General features: G+C 44.2%; 1 protein-coding gene across 7 annotated transcripts in view; it reads right to left on the reverse strand.

Moving 5' to 3' along the window:
* The window catches only part of LOC1274038 (A disintegrin and metalloproteinase with thrombospondin motifs 9), a 157,191-nt gene that overhangs the window by 114,170 nt on the left and 28,891 nt on the right, over positions 1–14,130 (reverse strand). For 6 of the 7 annotated variants that reach the window (XM_061642677.1, XM_061642678.1, XM_061642676.1 and 3 more), the window contains exon 2: positions 7,533–7,773. The exons of the other annotated variant lie outside the window; for it this stretch is intronic. The gene's annotated coding sequence lies outside the window, so the exon portion shown is untranslated. The remainder of the gene's footprint in view (positions 1–7,532; positions 7,774–14,130) is intronic. 7 annotated transcript variants of the gene reach the window in all.

Here is a 14,130-nt window from a genome sequence, read left to right on the forward strand (position 1 = left end):
CATGAAACTTGCTTCAGCTCATCACTACAATACCTGCTCCGCAATCAAATTCATCGCCCCAGCATCGGTGTGAATGAGTCGTTCAGGTTTGCGGTAATGTTTGAATGAACTCACCATCACCAAAAATGTATGAATGAAGTGAAACGAAGAAAAAAAACAAAACCAAATACAACGGAAGAGGTGAATAAAACATAAAGATATACACTCTAGGTGCGGTAACCCGCTGTGCAGTCATTTATCGGAAAGAAGAAGAAAAATAGCATTGCAAAAAATATAAAAATCACATCACGAATAACGTTGGCTCTATGATTCATGTGATCGATTGCCGGACACTTCGGTTTTGCTTACTTTCCACACGCTTGTGCTCCTGTAACACGGAAACGCTAATTGATTAGCGTGATCATTAGCGTAGAATCCCATGCCCTTCTCTGTGGATATGGAGGTCGATTCGGAGAAGATTAAGAATCAAAGCGGCTCTAAAATTTTGATGTATTGCTACACATTAGCCTATTCGAACGCCAAAGCAGAGGACGATTTAAGATAGTATCATCTTGTCATAGCTTTGGAAGCGTTTTGCATAGAGATTCAATCTGCGATAGGATTATTTTCTCTTTAAACCATTCATCATTTGTTGAGCTAATTAAATGTTGGGTCTCAAACTGAGCAACACGGTTGTTTCAACTATGTAGCATTGTGTTTTAGCTGTTCATTCTGCTCTAGTGATGAATTTTACGACCATGTGTCTGCAATGTACGAAATGGAAACAGCCCTTCTAACTACTCCAAACCAGCTGTCATTTTAGAACATTAGGGAAGCTGGTAGAAGCACGAGTGCGAAGAGTGCGATGTAGCGTAGTTGACACTGTTCGTATCATTTTGGCAAGGACGTACCGATGATGGACAACAGAAGAAGAAGCTGACCGAATGGGGAGCGCTTAAGTATGAGTGAGTACCGACTGTAGTGGTGTGCAAACTAACCTTGACTCTGCTTTTAACCGAAGCTGAGGTCATTACAGCAGTGGTAAACACTGAGGCACGACATGCTTGAATTTTCATGTCCACACTATATGAAGAGCGTGTCCACCGACGCATTTCGGTCTGGTGGAGGTATGATTCCATCCAGAGTGTAAATGTGGAAACCATATGGATTTTAATTGAATACAGCTCTGCTTGCTTTTGGCTTGAATTTCGAAAGCTTGGTGGAGATTCCGAAACACATTCCACTGCTTTGTCTTACACGAGATTGTTTGTACGGCACTAAAGGCTTGGTCTGACATGCTTTGCTCTAGTTTGTATTATTTTACCAACATTTTTTTTTAATTAATACACTTCCTGAGTGTTCTAATGAAATTCGGAAGATTTTGAAAACAACTCCAATCGACTCCTCCACTTCCAAACGATTCTCATCGATTGGTAGTTTATGTACTATTGACAGCATAACCAAAACTTTCGTTTCGTACGAGTCACTCCACCGGGTGAAGTCACATAAAAATGTTCAGAATGTATCGATCTCCAAATAACTCTGTAGCCCCATACTCATCGAGTCGTCCCATTACCACTGGTCTGGGGTTGCACTGGCATAGAATCTGTTTAGTTTCATGTGTCGATCAACACGCGCCAAGCGTAAACTGTCAAAACTGTGAACACGCTTATATGCCCCCTCCCAGGATAGGTTTTACTTTTCTTCCTCAGTCTGGAGGTGCAGACCGTTTCAATCCTGTTCGCAGCTCGACAAGAAAGCTAGATTGTTTCTGTCTGGCAAGGCACCGTTCGCACTGCATCGGGAAAACTCCTGTGGGGTCGGTTCTAAACACACACTGTGGCCGTGCTCGTCTTCAGCACGTGTCGCTAACGGGAAACAGGAAATTGATGCCCCTAAACGTCTTGTGGTGATACCGAAGGCGCTAGTACTAGGGCAGGAGGGTGGTATCGAGAATAATGCCGAGAAGCAGCGCATTTTTGACACAATATGCTAGTTTGGTCTCTTTCGATCTGCAACAATTTTCACAACCATCGAACGTTTGGTCCGATATTGATGCGTTCCAAATGCTGCGAAAGATAGTAATCATAATTGAATTGAGAGTTGGCTAAATATAAACCAGTAGAAGTGGAACAACCGTGCGTTGCAGAAAGCAAATTCGCACAGAGACGTGCTAAATGGTGCAGTATGTTTATCAGATTGTAGCGAAACGATTACTCGGAACCTAGCCTCTCTAGACTTCACAACTACAAAGTGTTTACAATATTAGATTTTGCAAATATTTTGCATTTTGCACCCAGCATTCACTGTGTTTCATTTCTTGGAAAGCATTTGCATGATATACAAGAAAGTAGGTAAACAAAATCATTCAACTTCTACAATGTATTACGATTGTTTCTTAGAATTCCAACTATACAATACAACTATGTAATACATGATATTACAATTGTGCGATTCATCTACTTAGGAACCCTACAGTATACTAGTTCACCTGATGTTTATATCATCATGTTTTGATACAAATGGTATTAGAGAAACGAAAGATTATTCAAAAGCCATACATTGGCCGGTACATTTACTCCCTCGCCGATATGATCGCTCTAAGCAATCACAACCTTCGCCCGTGCAGCACACAAAGGTGATGGCCACATCATTAGAAACTCTGCGGAAGATAATAAAATGTGATAAAAGCTCCCGCGCGACAAACTGCCATAAAACAGTGTTTTATTATCCTGACTGACACTAGCACGCATTTTGTCCAGCCACTTCCGTCACAGTTCGTTTATGTTATTTTATTTTATTTTATTTTTCATCCCCGTTAGCTCATTAGTGTCGTACAGCAGATGCGCTCGGACATACATCGTGCGACCGGGGAGAATCGATGCACGACTGTGCACGACGAATGCAGAAATTAAAGTTCATTCTTTATACAAAATCCAACCAGCGTTCAGTCAGAGCTCTGTTGCGAGTTATGAGGCCGTACGCCCATCAGCGCCCTAACGGTACGTTGTACAATAAATCCCCATAACGCTTCCTCATCGATCGAAACTGCATCGGATCGCAGACCGCCCATTGATGAGTTCCGAGCTGGACGCTCGCCAGAGGATTTGAAAGGTAAATTAACACCATATTTTGATGGACGAAAATACATGGCACGCATAAAACTTGCACGTTTATATCTTGCGCTTAATGAAGTTTCAATTTGTTGAGAGATGTGTGTCATAAAGACAGAATCACATCGTCTGGCACCGTTCGTAGCACATCATGGAGAACGTTTACCATCGTTTAAATATCTCTGTCATAGGACGCGAACGTCTGAAACTGTAAAAAAACTGGAGTTCATCAAACACCGTCTTCCAATAAAATGATCTATTCCTCACGATCGCATTCAGTTTTTCAACTCATTTCAACTCATCAAATACGGGACCACCTCCTCTGAGGCCTGTCAGAGTCGGTTGTGCAATACAAAACCCTCAGCTTGGGCTTTGCACATCGACAAGATGATGGGGAGCGTATAATCGTCTGAGGGCAATCTGCAATTTGCAACCCAAGACATCATCAGACCCAGCTCGGACGCAAGTACTTTCTTTCTATAAACGGTTGTGACGGCTGGAGACTGGGACTGGAACTGGACTGAACAACCGAGCAACAGAGCAGAGCAGAATAATGAACATCTATTTTAATTTAGCACGCTCGGTGTCTAGTTCAGACGTCAATTGCGCATCGAAGGCGCGTCAGTTACACGCCCCCGCACTATGCCAAGATGCTAGAGCACGATCCGCACACCGGCAAAGTGAAGTCCTAGAAATTACTCCCCAACGGACCCTGGGGTCTAGGTTCCCCGCCGGATAGCATCTTTTCTGTTTCGTTTATATTTCGGAATGCATTCCAGATAGCTTAGGGTGAACATGATAGGTCATGACGCGTGGTCCGCACCGGGAGTGGACCAGTTAATAGAGAAATATATCGACATTTAACATAATTTATTCCTTCCCACCAGCTATCGTTTTCTCCGTCTAGGAACAGTGGCAGCACACTGTACGGGAACCGGCCACGATAAAAATGCAATTTGCATAATTGAAATAGTGAAATAGATTAGATCTCTTAAACATAACGCTGGACGGTAACGTAAAGAAACGAAAGCGATGAATCAACATCGCAGTGCGGGCGTGCTAACAAGGCGTAGTGCCTGAAGAAGCTGCTCGTAAACCATTGGAACCACAATTATCTTGCGTCTGGAAGCAACGCATTGAATATTAGCTTTTCGAGATAGTTAACTATTGCAAAGAGGTACAGCCATTGTCAGAAGAGCTCTCGGTAAGTGGAGTAGTCTTTGGATGGAAAAGTGGTAAATGACAAGGTAAAACAATTTATAGTATGTTTTAAAGACCACATAAAATTAATTATGTTTATACCATTTTTTTTATTTTTTTTACAGCTCAGCTGGTTTTTAGGCGTATTTACATACTCATGTCTGTTTCGGACGACATGGTTTGATGAAGAAAAATGATAATACACCCTTCCAAAAGTATCGCCCTATGATTGATCGCGTCAAAGAATGTTTCAACCGTGGTAAGTGATTGCTACGCGCTGACAACTGGATGGAGATGGATTGATCAGCGCCCAACATCATTTAACTGTACCGTCGGTCTAGGAAAAGAAATTGAGCTCTACGCACTGGGCACACGTCAGCGAACCCAAAACCTTCGGCACTCAGAGCGCCCGAATCAATTTAAAATAAATGCTGCCTGTCTGTACATCCAGCTAGATGAATCGCACGACATCAATTGACACATCGGCACTCGCATTGCCATTGGCCGATTGGCCGGTAAGCTAGTTGGTAGCGGTGGCGACAACGATAAAGACTAGTTTTTTGCTACCGTTCGCGCGCCACTTCTATGGTTGGGAACGCTTTACTTCGCGTGCCATTTGCCATAAGCTTGCAGCACACGATACACTGTGTCAAACCGGTAGCGAACACGCTCCCGACAGCCGACATCTTCTCCCCGGTGCCACCGGCAGTGTTAACGCGGTCGATCTACAAAGAGAAAAAGCCGCCCCAAACACACCAAGCACTGGCCACAATCCGACGCCACGGTACCCGTTTCGTTTAATCAGTTTTTGATGATCCCATCCAATTATGACCACTGGTTGGATGGTTGCGTTTGTGGCTGTTTGGGGACAACTGCTGCCCTCGGGAGCCGGTCTACCAGCTGCTCCGCACGCTGAGTGAAGCCGTGAAGCATAAATCGAAGACAATCGGAGCATAAGGACCAGGGCAATGATTGCGTTGCAACGGACGAGCACGCAGATCGATAAATCTAAATTATTAGGTCGTGACTTTCGCTGTCAGTTTTCCGCCAGACCGGGCGTGAATAGATTTACTTCAAAACGGGGACTTTGCTCTATGCGGGCTAAGATACACACACGAACCCGGTGGTAAGAGCAGCCCGGACACTTTATGACGCCAAACAGCTCACGAACCGCAGAAGATAAATGGTACGTCTTTCCTCCGGTTTTAATGGGTGTCTTTATTAGAGTAATCTTGAGGATCTTAGGCTAACCTGTGGGATGCGAGAAACTAAAAAAACACACACACACATGCACACTCGTTTCAAATCATTCCAAAGGTACCGTTTCTCACGCGACATCCGAGTCCAAGTCCTACGCACAATGCACACAAACGTCAATAATCCATCAATTGTCGCATTAACCAGCCACACAAAACTGGGGCGCGCCAAAGATGCGTGGGACACTATGCACCAGGGACGTCATACAATCCGGTGAGACGACCGGTCCAGAAATGGATGCGATCATATGAATGGAAAGCGGTCGCATCCCGAAAATGGGCGTCGAATTAATTTTGGCGTTAAATACAACCCCATGGCGTTCGCGTGCAGTGTGCATTGTCATTTCCACTCCTGGAGATTCCGATTCGATAACAGTTGCATTGCGCAACCTCAATTGCAATGCAACCGAAGAACTCCGATCCCGTGGCTGGACAAAAAGGGTTGAAATTTGTCCTTAAGCAACCGCAAGATCATCATTACCTTTGCAGTCACCGAGAAGGTGGGTGAGACGATGGTAAAAAAAAAAATCCCTCAACGTGAAACCATTCAAACTCCGACAAAAACGGACTTTAAAATCAACGCCCTCGAACTCTGCGCTGACCTGTGATCGAGTAATTTATCGCCGGGTCAGGACCTGCAGTAATATACCCTCCAGCCTGCGGTAGGTCGCACACTCTAGCAAATGATTCTAAAGTTCACTAACTCCGTATGCGGCGCATACCGGCGATAATGAGTTATTGGTGTCGGGGCCTTAAAAAAGACCGCAGCATTAACAATCTTTACACATGCGATCGATATAAAGCCCGTCCTCAATGCACACGACGATCAATAATGTAGATCGAGCACGAGTACAACAAACTGCTTAGTGACACAACCGAAGGAGAGTCTTTAATTGGATCGAACCAGAAGTCGAGCCATTGGGTTTTTATGGAGCTTACCGTTGATGCAATAAATACTGTTACAAATGGCAATGGAGAAGGGAATGGCTGTACAGCCATCAACGGGAGTGTAATAAATGAGACAACTGAAATGGTGCGTCCTAAACCTAAGGAGAGAGAGGAGTGTGATACCAAGCGGATGCCAACGGCAAAGATTACGTGACCCTTTCCGGAATATGAAATCACATAAGGCGGTGGAATCCTCCCCGGTGAGCTGCCAAACCGTAACCCACGCCACGTACATCTGAAATGTTGAAACACTACACAAATGAGTTTACTGATGTAGTCTTGAAACCTCCGGTTTAGCGTGGGGCTTTAAAATCCCGTTTTGCTGCACCAACCTACCATCGTCTACGATTAAATTTAACGTGCCTTTTTTGTGAATGAAACAACTCCAAACGATCGCAATCAACTAAAACCTTTGGTTTTAGCATTTCATTCAAGTTTTTTCACGATAAAGTTGTCAGGACATGGGGGAGGGGAGGGCTTTTCCAAAAAAGGGACACGCGTAAAATATCATTTTACAGGACAGTTTGCTCAGTTTCTGACCGGTATGAGGATTAGTTTTCTCCTGTCTATATTTCCTTCTCTCTCGCTCTCTCACACGATCTCGATCGCTCTCCCTTTCTCTCTCTTTCTCTCTCTCTCTCTTTCCCCTTCAACACTATATATCGTTGTGCACTGGAAAGGATTATGGCATTGGGTGGTTGGTTTCAATCGTACCGTTCCATTCATGGCATACTTTGGTTGCACTTGGTGGCTTTGGGCTTTTAAACGCGGTGGCAATGTGTATCTGTTTGTGCGTGTGTCGTTTGTTGATCTAATGAGAGTTATTGACGGTTGACCTAATGAGATAGACGACGAACGGACACAGCTTCACAACTATCTAATCAACTAACCGATTTAGGAATATATGGAGCCACCTATAGGAGTAGTATGCAAATTTGATTTATGAAACCATTGTTCCGATTGGCAGCTAGGATTTAAATTATGCATACATAAATTCATCTAATGTAGATATAGATCCAATGAAGTATATACTCACTCTAAGCAACTGTTGCTGAAGCTAAATTGCCGACATCCAGTATAGCTTGCAATGGCGAATGCTTTCTGCTTCTAATAAGCTAGCTGTAGTTGTTCAATGGTAAATAATTTCATAACATTACCAAATATGAAGCAATCACAGCTAGAATGCAAAGTTATGCTCGCTCATTTTAGATCAACACTAATCGCATGTTCTGTAATGTGTACTGCATGTTTTTCAGTGAGATATGGGATGAAAGGATCTGGAAAGAAAAAGAAGATCATTTGTACAAAGAGAGTTTTCTATCATATTTTTAACGTAAATATCTTTTTTTTGTCGTTTAACACTGGTTAGTGAAGATGATGAAGGTTTAAGTGAATATCTTTAGCTAATGTAAAATTCATCCTCCTCCTTCAGTGGGGAATTAGCAAAGTGAAATTTCGCTAGCCACCTTTCAAAAGCAGACAAAAACTGTAATGTAAACAGATCGTTTTGGTCAGCTCGTTCCATTTTCGATCCTCATTCCATCGACGATCGTTAGACCAAACCCCGAACGCCAGACGCGTGTGTGAGTAAATTTTGCAAAGTTTATTAAATTCGATCCTCTGGCTTCCTGGGCGCCAGCTTCGTCACTACCATCACTAAAGCCGTGTGGCCACCGTGACGAGTCACCCCGTGCTGTGCACATGGCGCACGATCTTCCCGTTCGTCAAGACGGCGGAGAAGGTGGGGTCCCAGGGGTGGCCTAAAAAGGGGTCTATTGGCAATCTAAATATGCACGCTTAGCTCAACGCTTAACCCTGGCACGTTCCCAAATTAAGAGGCCAAGATAAATGTTTAGATAAAGTCAGATTAGGTTACGCACAGAGGGATTGAGGAAAGCGGCCGGCATTGCAAATGTTACAGGTGGAGAAGAAACTTTAGAAACAAGCTTGCCAGCCTGATCGCGCACCATTTTGCAACAACCCAGTCAGCTGGGTGATGGAACAACCGGGCGAGCGGGCATGAGAGGCGAAGGAAAATTGCTTAAAACATTCGTCCCATGGCACGCGAATACATTTCGGAGGTTGATTTCCCTGTGAGCAAATGGGGGAACAAAAACGATGGCGATAAACGATGGCCAGCATTTCATGGGAACCACTTGCAAGCGGCTACAGTGTTGCTATGCTACACATGCAGCATGCTTGCACTATTGACTGAATGGTATGAGGGGCTGGGGCAAAAAGCTGGAATGTTTCCCGCTCCCTCAACGGTTGCTGGTGATTTAAAAGGAGTAATAATCGCACACGTTCCACCAATCGATCTACACTCCATCCCAGATGTAAGGCGGCTAATTAGCAAACCACCTCGATTGCATTCCTGCTGTACACCATTACACACACCGCACAACAACTAACACTGTGTGTCTGGCCGTCTGGCAATAGTAAACTGAAAAGGGAAACGTATCCATTCCGATCTCTATCGGAATATTTATTTTACTCCTTCTAAGGCAGTGCCGAGTGCGCGGTGGAAAATGAAAAACCCGCGTGGCTGTGGCAACTAGATTCGCATCTGGCAGTCTGGATCCACCACGATACTGTGCCCATGACGGGCAACGAGTCTGCTCTTGACGGAGCTGCCGTTTACGCTAGTCTACTTTTAGACCAACCCGCTTGCCAACGAGCGGCTAGACACATTACGGCACCCGTTACTACCTCCACTACTGCCGCATAACGTCTGTTATAGTTTGTTTTAGTTATTTTACTTCAACACCCATTTTTTTCTTTTCGTTTAAGTTTAACCCTGGCGGTGTGGTTTTTCTTTTAATGTTTTCCGCATTTCCCACCGCCCAGTACTGATACAGCCTGGCATACGGTACTGACAGACTCAATGCTGACGCCATCAAGATTTAGACTTTCGCTTTCCTTGAAGTCCTAGTGTTGTGTTTTCTCTCTCCCTCTCTCTCTCTCTCACACTCTCTCTCTCTCTCTTTCTATCTCTCTCTCCCTCTAGTGTCTGCGAGGAAAGAAATTCATCGCCAGAACTGTAGCGATGCCTATCGGACCCAAGAACTCCGCTAGACATCGCGATAACGGTGTGCGCATCACAGCAGAATCCAAACGATTGTTTGAAATCATCCATGATACATTAGCTACTGCTGATTTCGAGATTAGTTATCAAAAAGAAACAATGTATGGAATTTCATTGCACAGCAGAATAGCAAACTTTATGCCAAATCACAGCGCATTAAAAAAGAGGGGAGAGAACCAATCCGCACCACACTGCCGTGCCGGTCGGGTGAGGTTATTGACAGCTGCTTCCTCGACGTAATGCTAAACACTCCAATCCAAGTGGATGCCGCTAAAAACAGAAGTCAGTGGAAGCAGCGGGACCGTGTTCAAGTAGGGTTAAGCGAATTTTCAAGGTTAAGTGTGAGAAGGTACGCTAAATTTATACCGTGCACAAACGCGCTCGCTTTCGACGGAAGAACTCATCGCGAGCGGTCAGGTTCAGGTTGCGCGGCGGCGGCGTGAGCCGGTGAGTTCGATCGCATCGGTTGCGCTGCGTAAGTGCGTAAACGATTTTAGCAAACGGAGATGTGGCGGTGCCTCACCTGGGAAACAGCAAGGCCTGTAGCTGGGGTGCCGCTGTGACGCAAAGGGTGTCCCAAAAATGGAAATGTCATTTATGGTAGGCATAGACTTTGAAGCCGGTCGTTGCTCGTTTGTTCGCCCGGTCGTTCGGGTGTACAATGGCGTCGATTATGTAGCGAATTTGACAACCTCGATGGGATAGTTTAGTTTTTTTAATTCTTTTTTTTTGCTTGTAAATGCAGTGAGGACAATTTGATTCACAACCAGCTGTACCTTTTGGTATACGTCTATTCGTATGCGTTGTTATGATTTTATATTTATTTGATTTTAACGCTTAATAAACATGGCTAATTATTAAGGTCTAAAGATTAGTCAGACGATTAAGCAGACCTAACAATAGTAAAGTACATACGATATATACGATTTTAGCTGGTCTCATGGTACAGTCGACAACTCGTACGACTTAACAACATGCCCGTAGGACTGACTATCCTGCTATGGTGGGTTAATCCAAAAGTCATTGAAAGCCAAACCCCACAAATGGTACAGGCAGGCTTTGACCGACAACGGTTGTTGAGCCAAAAAGAATAAGAAGATACGATTTACAGATCCTTCAAAGAAAATTCTTATGAAAACAACATAATAAATTATGTCCGTAGTAATTAACATTCTTTAAAATGTATTTTAGCTCTGTTTCTGTCAGTAAAACTGATACAAATTTAACATTACCGTATTTTTAATATCCATTACTCCGTGCAATGGATTTGTATTACTCCATGCGTATGATGACCATACAGGTCGTTTAAAAAACTCCAATCGGATGATCTAGCAAAACAACAACTCTAGCAGAATGTTTCTTGTTAAACAAAACTAAAGCAAACTCTCACATTTCTAATGTGTCCATCACAAGGATTACCTACCAGTTAAATGAGAAACGATTCGGAACCTTCCCATTTTCCCTGAAAAATACTAGCCAAAGCTAATTATGCACACGACAGCACATTCCCGAAGGTAATGTAGTAGGCCTACATAGCTTGGCCGGCTTGTGTTTTCTGAGGAACGGGTCATGCGAGATATGTGTCAACATCGCTGTTCCGCTCTAGAAACCGAGTCCGAGGCCCGAGACGGCCTGATGGGTGCAAGATTTGTTGAGCTCCAGGGAAACGGAACGATGAATCTGATCTCCACATCACCTGACATTACCGATGCACATGCTCCACATGCTCCAACTGGTCCACCGATGTTTGCGCACGTGGTGAACTCATTCAAGAATTATGCAAGTAATTGCTTCTGCCACGAGCGACATCAAATCCCGACTGATTCATTTTTTGCAGACGAGTTACACCCACGGGACCAAGGAAAAGAAGAGAACTAACACAACAAGCTGCATAAATAATCCACTGAAAGCCGTTACGGTTTTAGCTGGTATCGCATCAAGCCACCAAGACACTTCCTTTGGCGGCACCATGCTTTCGGCAAATGTTAGTGAACAGCTGTCCGAGCAGTTCCAGAAAAAATAAGGAACATCTCCTGCCGCTGCTGCCCGATTAAAACGTCTAAGAAGCACTGGAGACGGGAGAAGGTAACATTCTAAGCGTGCGAGAGGTGCACGATAAATTAGTTCTATCAGTTTATGGTGTTTATGAAAAGTTAATTCCACCCGCCCGTCATCCGGACTATTCCCTCGCGGGGGCGGCGAGTATGCACTTAGTCTTGCTGAGGCATCCCAAGGCGTTTTGGTGCGTGTGAATGTAAACGGTGATCGTTGGCTCGACCAGATCCCGACATTCGTAGCTGCCTGTAACGTACGTCGACGGAATAGACTTTGGGGAGCGATTCGCAAACGTTATTTACGGTGTCTTGGGATCATCTGCTATGCCGCCGGACGGGAAACCGGCCATCCAACGGCAACCACCGTCCGTCCAGCGTGCTATAACGTCCAGGCTAATCTTTGCCCCACTTTAACACCGTGACTAAACTCGCGCACGTTTCTCACATTGACATTTGTTACTCACCGCAGGGGGGTATTAAGTCACAATTCTGTGCAAAAGAAGCGGCTCTGCTAGGTTAAATATCGTGCATACGGAACGGTAACAGCAGTAATAAATAACAACAACAACAACTGCATGCATTCGGTGATGGAATTAGTTCCGATTAACTCTGAAGTGAAAAAAAACGGTCAAAAGGAAGTTACCGATTAGAAGCCGCAGCCGCTCCATACGATTGGAGGCGCTTTCCGTCGAACATTTACTCATAATTTGCGGGAGCTAATGCACAAAAACGCTCACACACAAGCTTGATGCAAATTTAAACCCAAAAACTCACATAACCGCGCCCACCGGGGGAGCAGAGCCTTCAGAAGTATTCAAAAATCGATGATAATCGGTAATAAATTCGAAGATTGGTTTACTTTGCTTTGTTTTGCTAATTCTGCCGTGAGCGAGTGTATGTTATTCTTCCTGTGTTGCGTTGATGGAAGCAAAGCAAAGTAAAATGTTAAATGAACGAACCCTCCTGCGTCCTCCTCCAAAAACAAAACGAAGCAAAAAAGAAAGCAACACTAAAACGGATACCACATTATTTGATCGTACCTTCGCCGATAACATGAACAACGCAACACATGGGCAACCGAAGTTTTGGAAATATCTATCGACAAATTTATCGATTTACCCGTAGGATTGACACCCACCGACAACCGTGATGCTCCCCCCAATGGACACCTCAAAACGATGAGAAAAATTGAGGAGCATGTGGCAGAATTAGCATAAGGAAATGGGTAAAGGCAAATAACGTCTAATTAGCAGTCCGGTATAAGAGGGATGCTCTCACTAAACTTCGTTCTGTAGTGGTAGTGTATTCGATTCAATTGGTATCACAAGCCGGATGTCTTGATTCCCATGGCTGGATCAGAACAGCTGGAGGAAGTTTCTACAAATAGTTGCATTTTTTTATCCGAGATGGACGGCTTTGCCGTATCGCTTAGTTTTCATAATAATTGTTATATAATATAATGAATTGGCTTGCATAGTTATCAAGAATATGTATTTCCTGCTACGAGATTTAATCTTAAACTATTAGACATTTCCATCGATCTTCCATCGAGTTGAAGAGTGACGTCAATACAATGAGACTAGGATTGATAGAACAACATAAAGATGGCCGTAAAGACTTCAACTATAAGATCGAACATTCCCACTCATAGACAGCGTCTCGTGGAATATCTCATTTGTAGCTTTTCCACGTCGAGTTGTGTCTACCCGCTGCATCACATTTGAACAGATCACCCTTAGACAGATCAATACAAAGGTAAGACATTAACGAAAAAAGAAGTCTGTCATGTGAGTCTAACGCTGGGAATCGGACACTGTATCTAACTCGCACAGAAGACCTCCTACCACCCCCACCCTATTTACAGCAAGGGTATAAGCTTAGCCCCGTCCCATCAATTTGCGGGAGTAACTCTTTTGAAATCCTCACTTCCAATCTGTCATCGAGCGTTCCATCGTGGAAGCTTTTAATTGACATTTTTTCTAAAGCCTGTTGACAGTTTAAACGTACCCGTGCGTCGTAAGAAGGCAATATAACCCGATAACCGACCGAAACGGGTAAGCATACCTTGAAGATGAAATGAATCGATAGTGTCCGATTGCTAAAGCCGCTGCCACGTCGAACCGGCCGATCTGACCCAAACGCAGCAACGATCGAATGTTTCGCCGCCAGCAGTGTCCATAATCTGCACGGGGTGTATGAAGAAGATTTTCTACGCTTCTACTCACCACAACAAAAACCCACGCTAACGATGGGTCTTGTTAAAATAAAGGAAAATCTACACCGTCCACGATCTTTGCGTACCGCTGTTGACAGACCAAATTCCTCGCCAACGAGATTAATTCCTAACATATTTTCCCTCTTCGAGGTGAAGGTGCAAGTGGCATGGACTGGTGTAATGAAAGGCTGTCTTGCTACGGACACCCTAGATGAGGTGTATGTTTAATGCCCGCCTAATGACACCCTTAACGGCGAGCACGAAGAACAATCCGAATGGT

Source organism: Anopheles gambiae, chromosome 2 (assembly GCF_943734735.2).
Source record: "Anopheles gambiae chromosome 2, idAnoGambNW_F1_1, whole genome shotgun sequence".
Taxonomy (NCBI): Eukaryota; Metazoa; Arthropoda; class Insecta; order Diptera; family Culicidae; genus Anopheles; species Anopheles gambiae.